Source organism: Helianthus annuus, chromosome 4 (assembly GCF_002127325.2).
Source record: "Helianthus annuus cultivar XRQ/B chromosome 4, HanXRQr2.0-SUNRISE, whole genome shotgun sequence".
Classification (NCBI taxonomy): domain Eukaryota; kingdom Viridiplantae; phylum Streptophyta; class Magnoliopsida; order Asterales; family Asteraceae; genus Helianthus; species Helianthus annuus.
The window spans coordinates 41,614,209-41,636,353 of record NC_035436.2 but is presented as its reverse complement, the minus strand read 5'-3'; the positions used below and the strand labels follow the sequence as shown (position 1 = coordinate 41,636,353).

The 22,145-nt window shown below is 39.1% G+C and overlaps 1 long non-coding RNA gene and 1 pseudogene across 1 annotated transcript; both read right to left on the bottom strand.

Annotated features, from left to right (window-relative positions):
• Positions 1 to 3,898: 3,898 nt before the first annotated feature.
• LOC110882673 lies at positions 3,899 to 5,859 on the bottom strand (annotated as a pseudogene).
• Positions 5,860 to 6,177: 318 nt separating this feature from the next.
• On the bottom strand, positions 6,178 to 8,133 carry LOC118491255. The gene is made up of 4 exons (XR_004890995.1): positions 7,811 to 8,133; positions 6,934 to 7,148; positions 6,720 to 6,791; positions 6,178 to 6,577 (listed from the first exon to the last, which is right to left on the bottom strand). It is a non-coding gene; the product is annotated as an uncharacterized LOC118491255 (long non-coding RNA).
• Positions 8,134 to 22,145: the final 14,012 nt, after the last annotated feature.

Genomic DNA, 22,145 nt, shown 5'->3' with positions numbered 1-22,145 from the left:
GGTTTATGTTATACTCGTACTCGCAATTATACTCATTTTTTTTTCATACGTTTTATAATTATACTTATCCACATACTACTTACACGGTTTATGGTTATGCTCATACATACATGCATACTCATACTTGTGTTCATACTTATTACACACATACTCATCAGTCATACTTGATTCATACATTTGTACCCGTACGCGAGCGGAATCCGAGGGATTCGCTTACGTGGGTCCCATACATACTTAAGCATGGACTTGCTTACATACTACATTCTTATACATACATGTTCTTACTTTTTCACATTTATGAATACCCTGATTCATACACAATTAGTACAAGCTATGCGGATCATGCGACGATCAACATAATCGCGGGTGCACACGGGATTATAGTGATAGGCGTATGAGAACCATAGAGTGTACTACTGTGTATGGTAAGACACGGAACGTAACATGGCACCGAATACGAGGTCGACGTAACGTGGTTAAAACATGGTGGATACGCCGCGGGTACTTCCTATATATAAGTGTTTTTCACTATGTTACAAAGTTTTCGTAAAACGTGCCATAAGAAATTCAGTGATTTGCAGACCTACTTAGACCTGACACGTAAACTTGAAATAACTAACAAACGCATTATATCCGATTATCCACGACGAGACTTCATTCTTAGCACGCTACTTTCGTCTATCTGCTACTTATGCTATTCTTATACTCATAATCGTTAATAGATCAATCGTTCACACTTATACCCCGATTATTCTCCGATGTCTCAAACTCCAAAGCGTCAATTTTAAACAATTTCTTTGGTTTGCAAAAAAAAAAAAAAAAAAAAAAAAAAAAAAAAAAAAAACCTTTCGAGTCTCTCTTCTGAACAAATTTCGGGACGAAATTTCTTAAAGGAGGGGAGACTGTAACACCTCGTATTTCTGTATTTTTATGTTTCTAGAAAATACGAGTTCGTTTATTATTTTTAGAAACGCGATTGGAATCTGATCGAAAAACGAAAAAAAAAAAACCCCGGAAAACAACGCTTTTTTCGCACTTTTAAACGCAACCGACAACGAACACGTCGCGCACTTATTTCCGACAACATTTATGTAATTTAATCCTAAAATAATATCCTACGATATTCCACGACGCTCAGTTGTGAAAGCGGGTTTCAGAAATTTATCGGGCTAATCAAAACACGGGAAGTGGGCTTGTGGGCCTTGGGCCCAAGCCCACTAACCAAACCTAATTATAAAAAAAAAGGACCAAACCCTAATCTTCTTTGTAATAGCCGTTACCTATGCCTTGTCTCTCTCACCACTCCTTGTCTACACCTTTACTCACCCACAAAGTTAGAAGCTCCATCATCTCCAACAAATCTCATGCACACACCACCCGATCCCTGCTTCATACCTCAAACAAATATGAAGAACACGGCAGTCATTCATTATCTCCACCTTCACCCTCTCGTTTGAACACCGACAGTCAAGAAGGAGCCGACTGCCGGTCATCCGGTTCTTTGGTCGGTTCACCGGCCACTCCCTTCGCCTTAATTCTCCGACACTGCCTGTCTGTTCGGCGAACCACCACCACTCGCAATGTGTTTCGGACATCCTCACACCACTACAACACTCTTCGTACAACCAACCTTGTCGGAGGGACTTGTAACATCGCCGGAGAGTGAGAAGGCGACCGGAGCCGTATGGGGATTGACGGGAGTTGTTTCTTGCGTTCGGTATACCCCTTTTTCCTTTCGTTCAAAACTTTTTCCGTTCCATTCGGTTTCGTTTAAAACTTCGGTTGGGATAAATTGGAAAGTTTTTTTTTTTTACTTAAAAGTGAATATGTCAAATTATTGACAGTGGAGTGGAAAGATAGTTGTCACGATCAAATAAAAAAAAGAGAAAAAAAAGGACATAACAGATTGGTTGGGTCTCTTTTGTGTTCGGCTGAGTTACTTTTGATAAAGAAGATGTTGGTCATAAATGTTTGGTTAGTATAATCTAAAAGCAAATAGAAACTAAAGACATAAACATGTGAGTGGAGTGGGCTCCTTTTGTTCTACTGGGCACCAAGCTAAATTTAAAACAAGTAGAAATAGTTATGAGTACCCAATAGTTATTATTATTATTATTATTATTATTATTATTATTATTATTATTATTATTATTTTGTAATATTAATTTATATATATATATATACTTTTGTCATATTAATTTACATAAATTCAACATATATTTAATAAATATATTTAGTATAAATAGATCCTTATAACACTTTTATAACGTTAAATGCTAATAATTAGATAAATTATAATATCTAATTAATCAATTCGTGAACCTTGAATATTACGAATATTACTTAACTTATAAATGTTAATTAGATCGTTATTGTGTTTATTCCGTATTTAGGATAATTGCTTACGTTCACTCTTTTGGAATTCTCCATCCTTACTCGTGCGTTATTTCAAGGAATCCTCTTATACGTAATCAATGTGAGTATACTCGTATTTCCCCTTTTTACTTTTATCACTTTTGGGGTGTAACATGTGTTACCTATCAACAAACTTACACTTGAACATTTTGCTTAAACACATGAACATTCCTATAACATGCTTGTATACGTGATGGCTTGATACTTTAAACTTGGGTGAAACTTATGTGTTGAATTTATCATTAACTTCGTACGAGCCAAACCGTGACATATGTAGCGCTATAGGATTAACGACCCGCCTCTACTGAAACTTTGGTTATGTCATGAGCAAGTTGCGTTTTCTTGGTTTAATATGTTAGACACATGCCATATTTAATGTTTATCTTGAATCGCATGCTTGCTATGAGGGATTGTTCACACTTTTATCTTATGCTATGTATGTACCAAACTTGTATACTCGCCTTTGCTTTTGCATTGAATTGTATTTTAAGCATGTTACAGGTTGATGATGATGAAATGAAAAAGGTAGCACGATGCCTAGATACACACTTTAGACGTTAGGTTTAATATGTTGTATCGAATTTTGGTTATGTTGGTTTGTTATTTTGATTAAACTTGTTGCTAATTGGGATCTTGTATTGATGACTACTTGAAGTTTGGAAATGAAATTTGGATTATTAAATTATTGTCACAAATAGCGTTATGATGTCTCGAGCAATCTTCACACTTCGTCTCATCCCGATGTTTCCGCCATTGGTTGGGGTGTGACAGATTGGTATCAGAGCCATAACTATAGGGAATTAGGAAAAGTAGGAATGCTTTAACCTAGTCTATAGTTTTAGAGCTTTATTCCTATGTTTTGCTTGAAACTACTACATGATACTTTATTTGCTTCTTATTCATGTTCTTTTAAAACATATATGTCACTTATGTGTAATATTTGACATGTTATTCTTAGGTATTAATACTTGTTATTATGTGTTAGTACTTTGTTTGTTAGGACGTAACTCTTTATATCAATAAAACAACATTTCAATTTTCCATGTGTTATGAAACAATGATTCTGTTACAACACTCCCCGACGATTCCGCCACGTTTTGTTGTTTTACGTGGTCGGGGTGTGACAGTCACTACAAAAAAATGCCATCTAGTGTCATGCAAAAAGTGCCACAGAAAAACAAGAAAGTGCCACTAAAAAACCTTGTAAGAATGGGTGTCGCAAAAAAAAAAAAAAAAAAAAGTGCCACAAGAGGCGCTGACGCTAAAGCCTTTTAATGGCACTTTTTCAATGTGTCGCACAAAGTTTTTAGGCTTTTAGTGGCACTTTTTCATCTGCCATTACAAACTTTTGAGCTTTTAGTGGTACATATTTTTTGCCACAAAAATCACATGAAATTAAATGCCATTGACGTTTATCATATGAATTTTAATTAATTACAATTATCATTTATTTGCATTAAAAAATAAAAACAAAATTGTAAAATGTAGAAATCATAAAATAATCACTTCAATTAAAAGTTCAATCAATCTTCCAAAGATTCCAAATGTCTAATAAGTGTCGATCTAAGTCTAATGATCAACCATATAACCCAAATAAACTAACAAGTGTATGAATAAAAACTCATAACTTAATTGTGTTCATGAATCTCTTTCAGAATCTTCATGCGAGTTAAATAATCATCTTCAACAATTTTCTTGGCAACAGGTTCAAATGCAGCGCCATTCTGCATGGAATGCAATGATGCCAACGATTGAACCAAGATTTTTCTCAATTATGGGTGTCTTGATTTCAATAAGTGTCGCAATTTTCCAGTTGTCACAGGCATTTGCTTTGCTTTAGAAATAGAACATATAAAAATAATAAGTTAATATCAAAATTAAAAAAAAGGAATGAAATTATGAAAGAGCTACTGCGTTTACCAATTTCAATAAGAACTTTGTTTGGCAATATATAACTGGTACTTTCATCTTCTGAACGAGCAATAATATCGCTCCACTCACAAAGTCCCTGTATTCCACAGGAAAAAGCCCTCAAATATATTATTTATTATATCTTTAACAGAGAAAATAGAAAGCAGTGACTTACTGCAACAATCGCAAGTTGCTGGCCATTGAGATCAGCATCATACAACGTGAATCAGCAAAAATAAGTGACGTCGTAAAACAATTTCAAAATTGGAATCTCAGAACCTATCACAATCACAAACACAAACAGAATTTACCCATATATGTTTAGATATGAGTTCTCAGTCATAATCTCTTTCTGATAGAGCTGCATACATAGATCATAACTGCGTTGGTATACCTGAAACCAACAGTTTTAACTGAATTTATAAGACAAAAATAATTTTCAAATATTATACAGAAAAAAAAGAACGATTAATTTATTACCTCAACAAGAGATGCTTCGGGGCAGTTTGGATATGTTGATGACGAAAGCAGCTTTCTTTTCATAAGATCGTATATGTACAGAAGATAATGTGTGTCTTCTCTAGCATATCTATCGAAGATAAAAGTAAAAGGCACACATAAGCATGAAGAAACATGTAATAAAAGGAAAAAAAATAGAGTAAATTTCTAACAAGCAACAACTACCTCAACATTTCACCAGTCAACGGTCGCAACCGCCAGTCCGCATTTTGGTATCTGTTAATAAAAAAACAAAATGTAAATTACATGTTATGATACGTTGTGTCATGTGTGCAAAAGAGATGTACTCTTTATTTGAAGCAACGTCACAAAAGCGTTTCACTAGATACTCCAGAGTCTCTCCAACTTTAACACCTTTGAGGCCTGTACGATTTCAAATTCATGCTCAAAATAAACTCAATAAAATAAAAACAAAAATAATTATTTTCAAAATCATACACTAAATATAAAATGAATAAAGCATACTCAAAATGAATTAAAGATAACCTGTCCAGTATCAAACATATTGCAGACATATATACCAAAGTCACGTTGTAGCCATATAATATCCCGATCAGCTCCATGCATAACCTGATATGTTGTAGTGTCGAAAAGGTTTAAAATGTTTAATGATTAGCTTCGAAACTTTTCCTTCAGGCAAAAGAGATTACCTTTCTTTTGGTAGGATCATTGAAAACCTCTCGCAGATACGGGCCAATTTGAACCCGTAGTTTCAAAGTGTCTACGATAAAATCTTCCATTCTGGTAGATATTTGCACCAAGCAAGTCAAACCTTGAAAAGATCGATAATGATTGTGTTCTAAATCAACCTAAACAACACCAAAATCATAATAGTGAGTACTGACCAATATTATTACTAGGTGCATTTCAAATAAAATAATGTAATATAAAAGATTCAAATTCATTATGCAATTTAGCAGCTAATTCCTTCAAAGCTTTAACATCTGGTACGAGCTTAAAAGAAGTACTTTCAACCGGAGGTGGTTTCACAGGCTCTACATGACTTACCGTCATATCAATGAAATCCGTGACTAAAAGTTTCTCATGCAAATACATAAGTAAATCTAATTATTTTGAGGGGCCCATCTATATCTATCCCTTTATTGACTAATAGAACCGACAATAGCATCTTCGTATCTCACGTGATATCAATAAGACCCGCAAAAGAAAATTCTAAAACTAACAACGCTTACTAATGATGGGACGTCCAACCTGAGGAAAAAAAAAAAAGAAAATCTTAAAATAACATTAAAAACTGCATTATTAATGAAAGAAAGTCTAATAGCAAAAACAACAAACACAACAAAGGATCTATTATTTATTAATCTTTTCTGTTTTATAAAATATACCCCCTATTTTGTACTCATCAAATTCAAAGGATAACTAAGACATTTGACTACAGTCAAAGACTTTGTTAAAACTGTGTCTAGCAAAGTGTAAAATACTAAACTCGCTGCAATATTGCTAATATTAAAATTATGTGATGTTTTGAATGAAAAAAAAAAGTAACATTCCTACTACACTAATCTGCTGATGAGCCCATTTGCATTGCCTCCCCAATAACAAGATACTCAGTTGCTGTTGCTAATTTTTTTTGAACGGTGTACGGTTAGAATATCACTAACCGGGTTAATAGTTATTATGTTAGTATTACCAAGTTAGTATTCTCACCTCCCCTTTAACCACTAAGCCAAAAGATCATTGATAGTTGCTGTTGCTATTAATGTACAACCTGCAACCAACAAATATAATTGAGTGAGTACTTATATGCCACTGTATGGGAATAAAAGCATATATATATATATATATATATATATATATATATATATATATATATATATATATATATATATATATATATATATATAATAAACCTTGGTGTTCTTCAAGAAAGCAAGGGCAATACCAGCTCTAAAAAGCAAGAAATCCCCGACCAATATTGAAATCTGCATCGAGAAGGAGAGAATTGTGGATGAAATTAGGGTTGTGCAAATAGCTTACAACTCAACTAGCTCCAAAAAAGCTATTTCAGCTCGTAAATAAACAAGCCAAGCTGCTTGTTTAAGTTTTCAGTTGAGATGAGCCCACCTTTTACGTCAAAAGAATCATCGGTTCCCTTTCCAGATTCAAGGAGTTGACCAAAGTGTTGACGGATATCCAAAGGTGGCACATGGATAGAGTATGTCTTAGGGTGTTCCAAGCGGGACCCAACGACACCAACACGGCAATAAATCTTAAGACAAACAACTTTCAGATAGTCTGATGACTCTAATGTAGATCTTGTGTAAAACCGTTTATAACCCCTGTTGCACGCCACAAGCAAAAAAACAATGATAAGAAACTGTTTCAAATATTGTTATGAAATGTATACTGTTTCAATAATAATATATTTTTGTGAATCAATAGATATAGAATGTTTTGTGCACTAAAAACACCCTTTGGACAATGTTCGACCTGCTTAGAATACTTTGGAAGGTCTTAAGTATTATAAAATCACTTTAACTAATGTTGGACGCATTTGACGTGTTTCCTTTGTAACTGGTTCTTTATTTAGCCAATTTGACCCGTTACAGATGTAACACGACCCACATGTACACATTCATCACTATACAGTTGAAATTGCCACCTATAATAAGTAGCATGCAGACAGCAGATCTGATTAAATAATCATACAAATTAAGACAGTGGCATCTTAAAAGCAGTAGCAGAAGCAAATACGCAGCTTTCCCCCAAAAATCAAATTACCTCTTTCATGACCACATTCCACACAAAAACAAACAAACAAGCATCACTAAGATCATCCACATTCCACGGTTTTCAGAGACTCCGGTTGCAAGATTTGTGAAATTCAAAGCTATTTTGTTCCGATTTTGGTGTTAATTACAAATCAACTAGCATGTATGTGTATTAAACTAAAAATGACACAAATCTACTGAAATTACAAAAAATTTTGGAATGTACATACCCATCTTGGATGTTAGTGGGTTACCCATCTTGGATGTTAGTGGGTTGTTGGTGATGACGATGGGTTGTTGGTGATGACGGCTGCTGGTGTTGGTTTCGGAGCGGTGGATGAAGACGGAGGTTGAAGGTGGGGGTGCGTCTGGTGCCCGATTGGTGGGTGTGGTGCTGATTAGGGCACCAAATAAGATAAAACAATAAATCCTCTTCAAACTAAAATCCATAGGGGCTGTTGAACGAGGATGAAAGGGCCTTCTCAATAGGTGGTGGTTCAAAAATTTTGAAACTGATAGAGAGGAAACATGAGAAACAGATTGGAGTTGTGGGTGGGGGATTTGAGAGGCGAGAGAGAGGAGAGGAGAGGTTAGGGTATAGAATTATGGTGGGAAAAAAATTTAGGGGTGAAAATAGTTACTGGTATGGTACAGGAGGGAAACCAAAATTTTTCAAAGGATTTCAACTTTTAATGTGGGAAATTTTTTGTGGCATATATAAAATATATAAAGTGCCGTTAGAAACTTAAAACAGTAGCTTAATAGCTAAATGCCACTAAAAGTGTGTGCTAACAAAGTATGACATACCTAAAGTGCCACTAAAAGCTAAAATTAGTGACACAAAACTTAAGTGCCATTAAAGTGTGTGCCACTAAATGGCATTTTTTTTGTAGTGGGTGAAAATGTATGATTGAAAGCATTTCTTCTGTTTGATTGTGAAAAGTTTACTTCCATTTAAATTCCGCTGCACTACTCTTTCATTTGTTCATCTAAATTCAAACACAAATCACAATCAATCCAAACTCAGATCCTAACAATTGGTATCAGAGCTTGGACAGTCAAATTTGATTTAACAATCATTTTGACGTAAATAGTTCAACTCAAGATTGTTGATACTGATCGTTTGTTCGGTTTGTTGAAAAACAGGGCAAGGTTTAATCACCGATAAAGTTGATTAATCAGTGCCTGTAAAACAACCAGAAAGATGTCGCAATCACAAGATGATAAAAATAACATTGGCTCTTTGTTTAAACCACCTATGCTTAAAAGAAATGAGTACAACATCTCAGAGCGAAGGATGAGTCACATCCTCGCTCAACAAAACACTGGATGTTGGAGGTCTGTCGTTTTCGGTCCTCATGTTCCTATGGTGCCAAGCGCAGAGGACACCAAAAAGTTCGTTCCTAAACCAACTGAAAATTACACTGAATTGGACTTTTAGAAGTTCGAACTTGATGCCAAAGCGTTTAGCATCATAGCCTCTGCACTACCCAACGAAATCTATGCCGGGCTATTACATTGTAACAGTGCCAAAGAATTGTGGGATGCATTGAAGGAACAATTCGGGGGAACGGAAGAGGTCATTGAAAACAACAGGGAAATTCTGAATCAGCAGTATGAAACATTTTGTCACATCAAAGGGGAATCACTAACCCAACAATTTGAACGTTTCAGTTGTCTCATCAGTGAACGAAGGCTTGTTAAGGTTACATTTCCAAATGCAACCCAAAATAGCAGGTTCCTTAGATCACTGCTAGAAAAATAGGACACAATTGCTTTTGTCACCAGAAATTCAGCTTCAAAGATCTGACCCTGACCCAACTCCATGGTAGACTCCTGACCTATGAAAGGGAGTTAAACCAGAAAAGGAAGTTGCAAGAGTCTGGTAAAGTTGCTGATGACTATTCATTTGGCAGCACAGCTCTGTTTGGTCAGGAAGAATCTGGTAGCAGCAGTAAGGATCAGAGTTATGATCACTTTATTGATATAACTGCTGGGGGCAATTTTAACAACTCTGATTCTCACTCTGCAAATTATGCTTTCACTGCAAATACTGAAAACCAGATGTCAGATAATCTATGCTTTGTGCTGAATGATTTGCAACATTTTGATCCCACTGACTTAGAAGAGATGGACATCTTGCATCAATTGGCTTTGCTTAGTGTTAGAACAAGCAAATTCTACAAAAGAACAGGGAGAAAATTCCCAGGGCTTCATGGGAATTTAAGGGTGGGGTTGGATAAGTCAAAAATCAAGTGTTACCAGTGTAATAGGCTAGGTCACTTTGCTAGGGAATGTAGGAGTCAAACCACTGGTCCCATAGTCACTCACCCTGGCTCAAACCCTAGACCACAACAACAAAACACTGTGCACTATACCCAATATGCCCCTGCAGCACATATTAACACTGCTCATTTTGCTGCAACCCTTGTGCCTGTGCACTATGTTCAAACCACTGTTCCACAAATTCAGTATGTTCAAACCCCTGTTCCTCAGGCACAAGTGCAACCTGTTGCACCTCAACAAGCTGCTCCAACAGTGACACAACCAAATCAGCAAAGCTTTTTCACACAAGGCTTTGTTGATTGGAGCAGCATGCCTGATGAACTTGGTGATGAAAATTTTGCTCTCTATGCTTCTAATGATGATTTTGATGATGAATTTTGTTTGATGGCATTAGAATCAATACCAGAAGGGGTTGAAACTGAAGGAGAACAGCTAAGTACTGAAACAGTGGATGAAGTTGCTGAAGCAGTGGTTACTGTAGTTGCTGGTGAACTACTGCTGGAAGAAAATTCAGAAACCCTAATTGAACCACTGACTGACCCTTGGTCCAAAGATGGCAAAGAGAAAGAAGATTTGAAGAAAGCTGGTGAGGAAGAAGAGAGAGCTGATGAAGAAGAAGATCATCAATGTGATTGTGCCATGATGGCTGCTGCTAAGGGAGCTTCTGCATGCTTAGATAGTCTTTGGTATGTAGATAGTGGAGGCTCCAGGCACATGACAGGTTGTAAAGCCCTTCTTCAAGATTTCAAAATTCATGGAGGGGGTGATATATCCTTTGGTAATAATAGTAAGGGAAAAGTTCTGGGGTCTGGTACAGTAAAGTAAAGTCTGGAAATGTAAAATTTGAAAATGTCAATCTTATTGATAATCTGAAATTCAACCTCCTGAGTGTATCTCAAATGAGTTATAAAGGGTTTGGATCATTCTTCACAAAGGATTGTTGTAGGATTATTGGACCAGAAATGGTTAGTAAGATTGAAGCAATAATCAAGAAAGGCTCAACAAAACTTGTTGCTCAAAGAAGTGGCAATGTTTATGTTGTTGACATGTCAAGAGAGTGTCCCAAAGCTGATGCCTGTCTGTTCTCAGCTGCCTCTAACAAAGAGACAGAGCTATGACACAAAAGACTGGGACACACAAATCTCAAAACAATCAATGAAATTTCAAAAAATGACTTAGTAAGAGGCTTACCACAAAAAATGTTTTCATGTCCTGAACACTGTGTTTCCTGTTTAAAAGGAAAACAACATAAGAGCTCTTTTTAAGTCCTTTGAAGAGTCCAAAACAACCCAGTGTTTGAAAATGCTGCACATGGATTTGTTTGGCCCAGTGCAAGTCATGAGTCTCAAAAAGAAAAGATATTGCTTGGTTATTGTTGATGATTTCTCTAGGTTTACATGGACCTTCTTTTTACACTCAAAAGATGAGACTGCAGGAATTTTGCAATACTTTGTGATACAGATTGAAAAGCAATTTGACCATCCAGTAAAAGTCTTCAGGAGTGATAATGGCACAGAATTCAAAAATAAGGAGTTGGATGCCTTCTGTGTGAAGAAAGGGATTGTAAGGCAGTATAGCATCCCGAGAACACCAGAGCAAAATGGGGTTGTTGAAAGAAAGAACAGAACATTGATTGAGGCTGCCAGAACCATGCTTGCAGATTCAGGTTTGCCATTAACTTTTTGGGCAGAGGCAGTAAACACTGCTTGCTATGTCCAAAACAGAGTTTTGATCAACCCCAGGCACAAAAATGAAATTCTGTATAAAATAAAGCCATTAATCTCATATTTCAAAGTTTTTGGTTGCCCATGTTTCATTTTAAACTTAAAAGATTCTATCTCAAAGTTTGCAGCCAAAATTGATATGGGATATCACCTGGGATACTCAACCACTGCTAAGGCCTACAAAGTGTTTAATACACGGACCAAAGCAGTGGAAGAGACTTTGAATGTAAAGTTCAATGAACTTTCATCAATGAAAATCCCTGCAAATCCTACAGAATTGTTTGATCTTGAAAAATTCACTTTTGAAAATACTTCTGTTAAGACTAACAATGCAGGTCCATCAGAAGATTCATCACCAGACTATGGATATGAGATCATCATTCCTCAAAAATCTGCTTCAACATGGAGAGCATCAGTTGTTCAAAACAGTTGTCAAAGCTCAACCACTGCTACCTCAACAGTTGTTGACCAAAGTAGCCCTTTAACCACTGCTTCCACCTCATCAAACACTGCTGACAAAAGTCCTCAAACAGTGGATCAAAGTCAGCAGGTGTCCACAGCTTTACCCCCTATGCCACCACCTTTTGAAGCCACTGCTGGGCCATCAAAGTTACCAGCAGTGGTTAGCTCAGATGATACACATCTACAGCCTTCACCACTCAATGCCATTATTCCATATCAAGGAGAGCTAATCTTCTTGAAATCTCATCCACCAGATCAAATCATTGGCAACATCAATGAAGGGGTGCTCACAAGAAAGCAGTCCCAAAACATTTGTCTTTTTGCAGGTTTTCTATCACTTCATCAGCCAGTCAAGTACCAAGAGGCACTGAAAGACAACAGCTGGGTAGAAGCTATGCAAGAGGAGCTCCAACAGTTTAGAAGACAACAAGTATGGGAGCTTGTTCCATTGCCAGAGGGTGTGAGTCCTATTGGCACAAAATGGGTCTTCAAAAATAAAACTGATGAAAGGGGTATTGTTGTCAAGAATAAAGCCAGGCTTGTGGTTCAAGGTTTCAGACAAGAAGAGGGCATTGATTATGATGAAACATTTGCCCCTGTAGCAAGACTTCAAGCTATCAGACTCTTTCTTGCCTTTGCTGTCAACCACAACATCAAGGTGTATCAAATGGATATCAAATGTGCATTCCTCTATGGTAAGATTCAAGAGGAGGTTTATGTTTGTCAACCTCCAGGTTTTGAGGATCCATTTAATCCAGATCATGTCTACAAGCTAAATAAAGCTTTGTATGGTTTGAAACAAGCACCAAGAGCCTGGTATGAAACTCTGTCCACCTTTTTACTTTCCATTGGTTTCACCAGAGGCAGAATTGATAAAACACTGTTTTTAAAATGGAGAGGAAAGGATTTGATGATTGTCCAGATTTATGTGGATGACATCATTTTTGGAAGCACATATAATAAAATGTGTGAGGAGCTCAGACAACTCATGACAACTGAGTTTGAAATGAGTGCAATGGGTGAACTCCAGTGCTTTCTTGGTCTCCAAGTAAGGCAACTGCAAAATGGTACTTTCATCCATTAAGGCAAATATGCCAAAGAACTCTTAAAGAAATTTGATATGGATGATTGTAAGCCATGTAGTACACCCATTGCAACCAATAAATTGGTCATGTCTGAAGAAAAGGATGATTTGGTTGATCAGACCTTATATAGAAGCATGATTGGGTCTTTATTGTACCTAACTGCATCTAGACCAGACATCATGTTTGCAACATGTGTCTGTGCAAGATCCCAATCAGCCCCTAGAAAGTCAAACCTTATTGCTGTAAAAAGGATATTCAGATACCTCAAAGGTGCTCCCACACTTGGTATCTGGTATCCAGCTGATGGTAAAATTTGTGACAACTCGAATTTCCAAGATTTCTATTTCGCATTTATTGCACGTTCTTGTATTGTTTAGTTGATTATTTGCACAATTAGTTGCTATGGAATTTTATACGTTTTGTTACAATGAAGTGTATTGTGTGATTGTGCATGGTTATGTGTTAATTGTGATAAACTTGTTAAATATGTAAACTTGGTGGTGAAACTATGAAGTTGTTATGAGATGGTGTACATGTGTAAAATATGATACTTAGGGAGGTAGAGCGTAATTAGTGAAATCCTAGAGATACTTAACCCTAATCCCTTTTCACTAATCATTTGCACACAAAACAAAACACGTACTTGCAATCCTCTAATCCCCTAGCAATCATCATCACCACCATCATTGGCACAAGGCATTCATCACTTTCGATTCCTCTTTTTCTCTAGAACCATTCAAGGTAATTGTGTAATCATTTTTTATTGATTGTTTGATTATTAGCAATGCATGATTCTTGTAATTCTTGAAAACCCTAGTTTATCATATGATGGTTCTGTGTTTTCAATTGATGTTGATTATTGTGATATGATGAATGATTAGTTGTATGGCGATAAGATTGTTCACCGAATGGTTGTTATAATCGTTGATTGATTGCTTATGAAATCTGCACTCTGTATACATGAATTAGGGTTTCCAGATTACATGAACTATAGAACGTAACTGTTAATATGTATAAAGCGTAACTGTTATAATCACAATGATCGTATGAGAAATTGTTTGTCTGAGTTTCACGTCTTATGACTTTGTCCGAATTTCATGTGAAATGCATAACATATCCGAGTTTTGTTAATGACATGTTATAGTCTGAAGTTTAAACAAATACACCAAGTGTCCGAATTATTTGAAGACTACGCATGATGTCCGAGCTTTTAAACAAGCTCATGGGTCCGAGTTTCATGCATAATCACCTATAGTCCGACGTTTACTATAAGTATTGTTGTCCGATGTTTATTATAAGTGTGTTGTCCGATGATTTCACATGATGTCCGATTCTCTTAATCATGAAGGTCCGAGTTTCTGCCTTGTTAACTTTGTCCGAGTTTTTAAACATTTGTGAGGGCCCGAGTTTTAAACATTTGTGATGGCCCGACTTTTATTTGGACTTGGGGAGTCCGAGTTTGGTGTTTGTGATTGTTGTCCGACCTTTGTAACAAGACTCTTAGGTCCGACTTTTGGCCTAAAACCCTTTGTCCGATCTTGTGAAATGAAACCCCCATGTCCGAGTTTCAGGGCAGCCCCCCCCCCCCTCACACACATGGTCCGAGTTTTAACTCTTGTTCACTTAGTCTGAACTTTAAGCCCCCACCACCCTAGTCCGACTTTTAATCAAAGGAACCTCCCATGTCCGACCTTGTGAAGGCAATGGCCACTTGTCCGACCTTTTAAGTGTTATGGCATTTGTCCGACTTTGTGTAATGATCAAAATAAAGTCATGAATTGTGTGTTACTTATTATTGGATCTGTTAAACCAGATAACCCTGTTAGACATGTGTGTCGACTGCGTTACGTATAAAAAGTATATGAATCCCTGTTAAGCCAAGCTGATTAACCCTGTTAACTGCTAAGTGTTAACTGTACTCTGTTCTGCATGATATGATACCATATGTTGCTACAATTGCTGTATATTACTGTATTTATGTGCAAACCATGTCAGATCAGTATGTAGTCAATTATCACACACAGTCGATTGAACACCAAGACTTGTAAACCCTAATTGAATTTATATACTTACGTCAAGTATGTGCAATGTATCCTAGGTCGTGTGTAACGGACTTAGACAATTGTTAAACCCTAGAGCATAGCATACCGAGCAAACCAAGGTGAGTTCACACCCTTACTAAGGCATGGGATTCCCAAGGGCTTGGGAATGGGATTAAAGGAATGTGATTGATGAGATTCGTACATACACTACTACTAGACTACCATACCATCGTCCTCTGTTGTGCAGGACACATACGTAAAACCTACGTATACTTATGCCACTCGCTATCCTCGGTTGTGAAGGATACTCACGTAAAACCTACGTGAACTTATTATACTCACTACTGCCTCGGTTGTGTCAGGCACTTACGTAAAACCTACGTAAACCCCCGCGTACTCCTATCCTCGGTTGTGAAGGATACTTACGTAAAACCTACGTAAACCCCATACGCGCTACTGTTCTCGGTTGTGAAGAACACTTATGGTTACGCATAGTCTAGTGGATAAATAACATGGGAAGCCCCCACCAATAGAAACCAATATCGACCCAGTAGAGCCACCTGATACTCATGAACTTACTATTACGCATTTACTTTCTGTGAACTCGCTCAACTAGTTGTTGATCCTCTGTTACATGCCTTGCAGGACGTTAGGTACTTGGAGCTTGCACAGGGAGGCGCGGTCGTTATGGACAAGGATCGTGTTTACTTTGATTTGAACATTTTGACAAATACACACTTTATTTATGATTGGGCTGTTATGCATTTGCTTCCGCTAAACTTTGATATGATACTTATGTTTTGGAACACCTTTCATATGGATGGGTTTGGTTTAATACAATTAATTTTACTTTATACATGGTTCTATATGATTGGTGGCTTGATCCTGGTCAGTCACGCTCCCAAGCGGTGATGTTCCGCAGGTGGATTTTGGGGGTGTGACAGATTGGTATCAGAGCCATTGGTTATAGAGAACTTGGTTTTAATATGGGAAAACGTTTTTATTAAAACCAGACTATAACCAGAACAGTGCTCTCAACGATCCACAACGATGCTTCGCTCCACGTGCAAGACTCGACATCCTAGGTAATAAGGTTTATGTTTATTGCCTACATGCTAGAATTACATAGAACTTTGCTCGTAGTATGCTTAGATTACACTGCTCATTACTTGTTATTGCTTGAGAACACCTATGTGCTTACACTCTTCTGTCATCGCACTATTCACGAACCTTTCTCACTTATGTTGCCTTTGATGTGAAGATCAATGGCCGGACGAATTAACATGACCCAAGCCCAGTTGACGGCTTTCGTTAATGAACAAGTTGCTGCGGCACTTGCAGCTGCTCAAGCAGGTAGTATATCCTGCAGTTTAGACTCACATTAGGATCTCTAGATCCTACATTAACTCATGTGTTTAACCTTGTCCTATTCGTACACAATAGGTCAACACGCTCAGCAGCCCGTCTGCACTTTCAAGAACTTCATGGATTGTCGTCCTAGCATATTTAGTGGCACTGAAGGAGCGGTTGGACTCCTCCACTGGTTTGAAAAGCTCGAGTCTGTGTTCAAGATGTGTGAATGCCCTGAGGCTCGCAGGGTGAAATACGCCACTGGCACACTTAAAGGGATTGCACTCACTTGGTGGAACGCACAGGTGCAGATCTTAGGGTTGGCAGCTGCTAACGCCACCCCTTGGAATGACTTCAAGGAACTGATAAAAAGGGAATACTGCACACGTGAAGACATTCACAAGTTAGAAGACGAGTTGTATCATTTGAAAATGGTTGGGTCAGAAATCGAAGCTTATACTAAACGGTCAAACGAGCTGGCCGTGCTGTGTCCAACTATGGTGGACCCTCCATACAAGCGCATCGAGTTGTACCTCAAGGGATTAGCACCAGAAATTCAGAGCCATGTGACATCGGCTAATCTAGACAACATCCAGGCTATTCAACGCCTCGCTCATCGTATCACAGATCAGGCAGTGGATCAGAACAGACTGCCTAAACGTATCAACGCTACTGCTACCGCTACCGCTGCTACTACACTTGCTACTCCCAGTGAAAACAAGAGAAAATGGGATGGGGATTCTAGCAAGGGATCAGCTTCAGTGCAGTCACAAGTTCAGCAGCGAAAGACAGACAGTTATCAGAGTCCCGGTCAGCAATCTTCAGGTAGCCACAGGCAGGGTGGATATCGAGGGAACCTTCCAAAGTGTAACACCTGCAACAGACACCACAGTGGCCGGTGTAACAAGGGTAGCTGTCAAAGATGCCTCAAGATGGGTCATCAGGCCAAAGATTGTAGAAGCCCTCGGTCTGCGAATCAGAATCAGCAGCAGCCACCAGCACAGCAGAATCAACAACAGGGCAACAAAGGGTGTTTTCATTGCGGTGCAGAGGGTCACTTCAAAAGGCACTGCCCTCAGCTGAACAGGAACCAGAACAACAACAACAACAACAATAACAACAATCAGGGCAATGGCAACAACAACAACAACGGTGGGAACAACAACGGAAATGAAGCAAGGGGTCGTGCATTTGTGTTGGGGCAGGGTGATGCCAGAAATGATCCCAACGTCGTTATGGGTAAGTTTCTTCTCGACGATATCTATGTTACTGTTTTGTTTGATTCGGGTGCGGATACGAGTTATATGTCTTTGAAAATGGGTAAATTGTTAAAACGTACACCAACACCTCTAAACACCAAACATGTCGTAGAACTAGCAAATGGTAAGAGTGTAGAAGCCACGCATGTAGTCAAGGGTTGTAACATCGTTCTAGCGGGTCAGACCTTCTCGATAGATCTTATTCCTATAGTTCTGGGTAGTTTCGACATCGTCATCGGCATGGATTGGTTATCTAAGCAGCAGGCAGAGATTCTATGTAAGGAGAAGATCATTCGTATTCCTCGTACGGGAAAGGAACCTCTCGAAGTTCAAGGCGACAAGAGTGGTGCTGTGGTTGGCATCATCTCTTTCTTGAAGGCTCAGAAATGTTTAAGAAAGGGTCATACGGCTATCTTGGCACTAGTTACTGATGCAGCGACGAAAGAGAAAAGAATAGAGGATATTCCAGTTGTACGCGAATTCCCTCAAGTGTTTCCAGAAGATTTACCTGGTATACCGCCTCATCGCCAGGTCTAGTTTCAAATCGAGCTAGCTCCGGGAGCAGCACCTATAGCTCGCGCACCATATCGTTTAGCTCCATCGGAACTGGAAGAACTATCAAAGCAACTACAAGAGCTCTTGGATAAGGGCTTCATTCGTCCAAGCTCTTCGCCTTGGGGAGCTCCAGTACTGTTTGTGAAAAAGAAGGATGGCACTTTCAGGATGTGCATAGACTACCGCGAATTGAACAAGGTCACAGTGAAGAACCGCTATCCTCTTCCTCGTATCGACGACTTATTCGACCAATTGCAAGGGTCGAGTTACTACTCCAAGATCGATCTAAGGTCAGGGTACCATCAGCTGAGAGTCCGGGATGAGGACGTCTCCAAAACCGCATTCAGAACTCGCTACGGTCACTACGAGTTTCTAGTCATGCCATTCGGGCTTACGAACGCGCCTGCCGTATTTATGGATCTGATGAACAGGGTGTGCAAGCCGTATCTTGACAAGTTCGTCATCGTTTTCATCGACGACATTCTGATCTACTCCAAGAGTCAGGAAGAGCACGAGCAACACTTACGTCTTATCTTGGAACTTCTTCGAAAGGAGCAACTGTACGCAAAGTTTTCAAAATGCCACTTCTGGCTTCATGAAGTCCACTTTCTAGGCCATGTGGTGAACAGGGATGGGATTCATGTCGATATATCCAAGGTAGATTCGATCAGGAACTGGCCTGCACCGCGTACACCAACGGAAATACGCCAATTCTTGGGTTTGGCGGGGTATTACAGACGATTTATTAAAGACTTCTCCAAGATCGCACAGCCGCTCACTATGTTGACACAGAAAGGTGTTACCAATCGTTGGGGTAATACACAAGAAACGGCTTTTCAGTACTTAAAGGATAGGCTTTGCAGCGCACCTATTCTCTCATTGCCAGAGGACACAGATGATTTTGTAGTCTTTTGTGACGCATCGATACAGGGGCTTGGTTGTGTATTGATGCAGCGGGATAAAGTTATTGCCTACGCTTCTCGTCAACTCAAGGTTCATGAACGGAACTACACGACGCACGATTTAGAGCTGGGAGCTGTTGTTTTCGCGCTTAAGATATGGCGACACTACCTGTACGGTACCAAGTGCACTATTTACACCGATCACAGGAGTCTCGAGCATATCTTCAAGCAGAAGGAATTGAATATGCGTCAACGACGATGGGTCGAGTTACTTAATGATTACGAATGCGCCATCAAGTACCATCCAGGCAAGGCCAATGTTGTGGCTGACGCTCTCAGCCGGAAAGACACTCTACCTAGACGCGTACGAGCCTTGCAGCTCACTATTCAGTCCAATCTTCCCGCACAGATACGAACTGCTCAGATGGAAGCATTAAAGCCTGAAAACGTCAAAGCTGAAGCCTTGCGCGGCTCAAGGCAACGAATGGAACAAAAGGAAGACGGCGCCTACTATGTAACGGGGCGTATTTGGGTCCCACTTTTCGGCGGTTTACGAGAACTTGTGATGGATGAAACTCACAAGTCTCGCTACTCGGTACATCTAGGTTCGGATAAGATGTACCACGATCTCAAAACAACATATTGGTGGCCTAGCATGAAAGCCCACATCGCTACTTACGTCGGCAAGTGTTTGACATGTGCAAAAGTCAAATTGGAGTATCAGAAACCAGCGGGCCTACTTCAGCAGCCCAAGATACCGCAATGGAAATGGGAAGAAATTTCCATGGATTTTGTTACAGGCCTACCTAGATCCCAGCGTGGGAATGATACTATCTGGGTGATCGTAGATCGACTCACAAAGTCTGCTCATTTCCTGGCTATTAAGGAAACAGATAAGTTCTCTACCTTAGCAGACGTTTACTTGAAAGAAGTTGTTTCGAGGCACGGAGTGCCAACCTCTATTATTTCGGATCGGGATGCACGGTTCACGTCAGAACTATGGCAAGCGATGCACAAATCTTTCGGCTCACGGTTAGACATGAGCACAGCGTATCATCCTCAGACGGATGGGCAGTCTGAGCGAACGATCCAAACTCTTGAAGACATGCTTCGGGCATGTGTTATTGATTTCGGCAACGGCTGGGAAAAGCACCTCCCTTTGGTGGAGTTCTCATACAATAACAGCTATCACACCAGCATACAAGCCGCTCCATTCGAGGCATTGTACGGACGTAAATGCCGGTCACCTCTCTGTTGGGCAGAGGTGGGGGATAGTCAGATCACGGGTCCAGAGATTGTAGTGGACGCCACGGAAAAGATTGCACAGATACGACAACGCATGGCGGCAGCACGCGACCGTCAAAAAGCATACGCGGACAAGCGTAGGAAGCCTTTGGAATTTCAGGTCGGGGACCGGGTTTTACTAAAAGTCTCACCCTGGAAGGGTGTGGTTCGATTTGGTAAACGAGGCAAGCTCAATCCACGGTATGTTGGACCGTTCGAAATCATTGAGAAAATAGGCAAAGTGGCCTACAAGCTAAACCTACCAGCTGAACTCGGTGCAGTTCACAATGTATTTCACGTGTCGAATCTGAAGAAGTGCCTGTCAGATGAGACCCTCATAGTTCCTTTTAAGAAACTCACTATCGACGAGCGGTTGCAGTTCGTCGAGGAGCCGGTTGAAATCACGGACCGGGATGTTAAGGTCCTCAAAAGCAAGAGAATCCCTCTTGTTCGAGTTTGTTGGAACTCCCGACGTGGCCCAGAGTACACCTGGGAACGCGAAGACCAAATGAAAGAAAAGTACCCCCAGTTATTCGGAACTAATGCATCCACTACTAAGACTGAAGCTACTACTGCGGAATTTCGGGACGAAATTCCAAATCAACGGGGGATGATGTGACACCCCAGGAAAACCAGTGAACAATACAGCTTACCTAGCTTCCTCAGTAACCGCATGCTAAATTTCGGGACGAAATTTCTTTTAAGTTGGGGATAATGTGACAACTCGAATTTCCAAGATTTCTATTTCGCATTTATTGCACGTTCTTGTATTGTTTAGTTGATTATTTGCACAATTAGTTGCTATGGAATTTTATACGTTTTGTTACAATGAAGTGTATTGTGTGATTGTGCATGGTTATGTGTTAATTGTGATAAACTTGTCAAATATGTAAACTTGGTGGTGAAACTATGAAGTTGTTATGAGATGGTGTACATGTGTAAAATATGATACTTAGGGAGGTAGAGGGTAATTAGTGAAATCCTAGAGATACTTAACCCTAATCCCTTTTCACTAATCATTTGCACACAAAACAAAACACGTACTTGCAATCCTCTAATCCCCTAGCAATCATCATCACCACCATCATTGGCATAAGGCATTCATCACTTTCGATTCCTCTTTTTCTCTAGAACCATTCAAGGTAATTGTGTAATCATTGTTTATTGATTGTTTGATTATTAGCAATGCATGATTCTTGTAATTCTTGAAAACCCTAGTTTATCATATGATGGTTCTGTGTTTTCAATTGATGTTGATTATTGTGATATGATGAATGATTAGTTGTATGGCGATAAGATTGTTCACCGAATGGTTGTTATAATCGTTGATTGATTGCTTATGAAATCTGCACTCTGTATACATGAATTAGGGTTTCCAGATTACATGAACTATAGAACGTAACTGTTAATATGTATAACGCGTAACTGTTATAATCACAATGATCGTATGAGAAATTGTTTGTCTGAGTTTCACGTCTTATGACTTTGTCCGAATTTCATGTGAAATGCATAACATATCCGAGTTTTGTTAATGACATGTTATAGTCCGAAGTTTAAACAAATACACCAAGTGTCCGAATTATTTGAAGACTACGCATGATGTCTGAGCTTTTAAA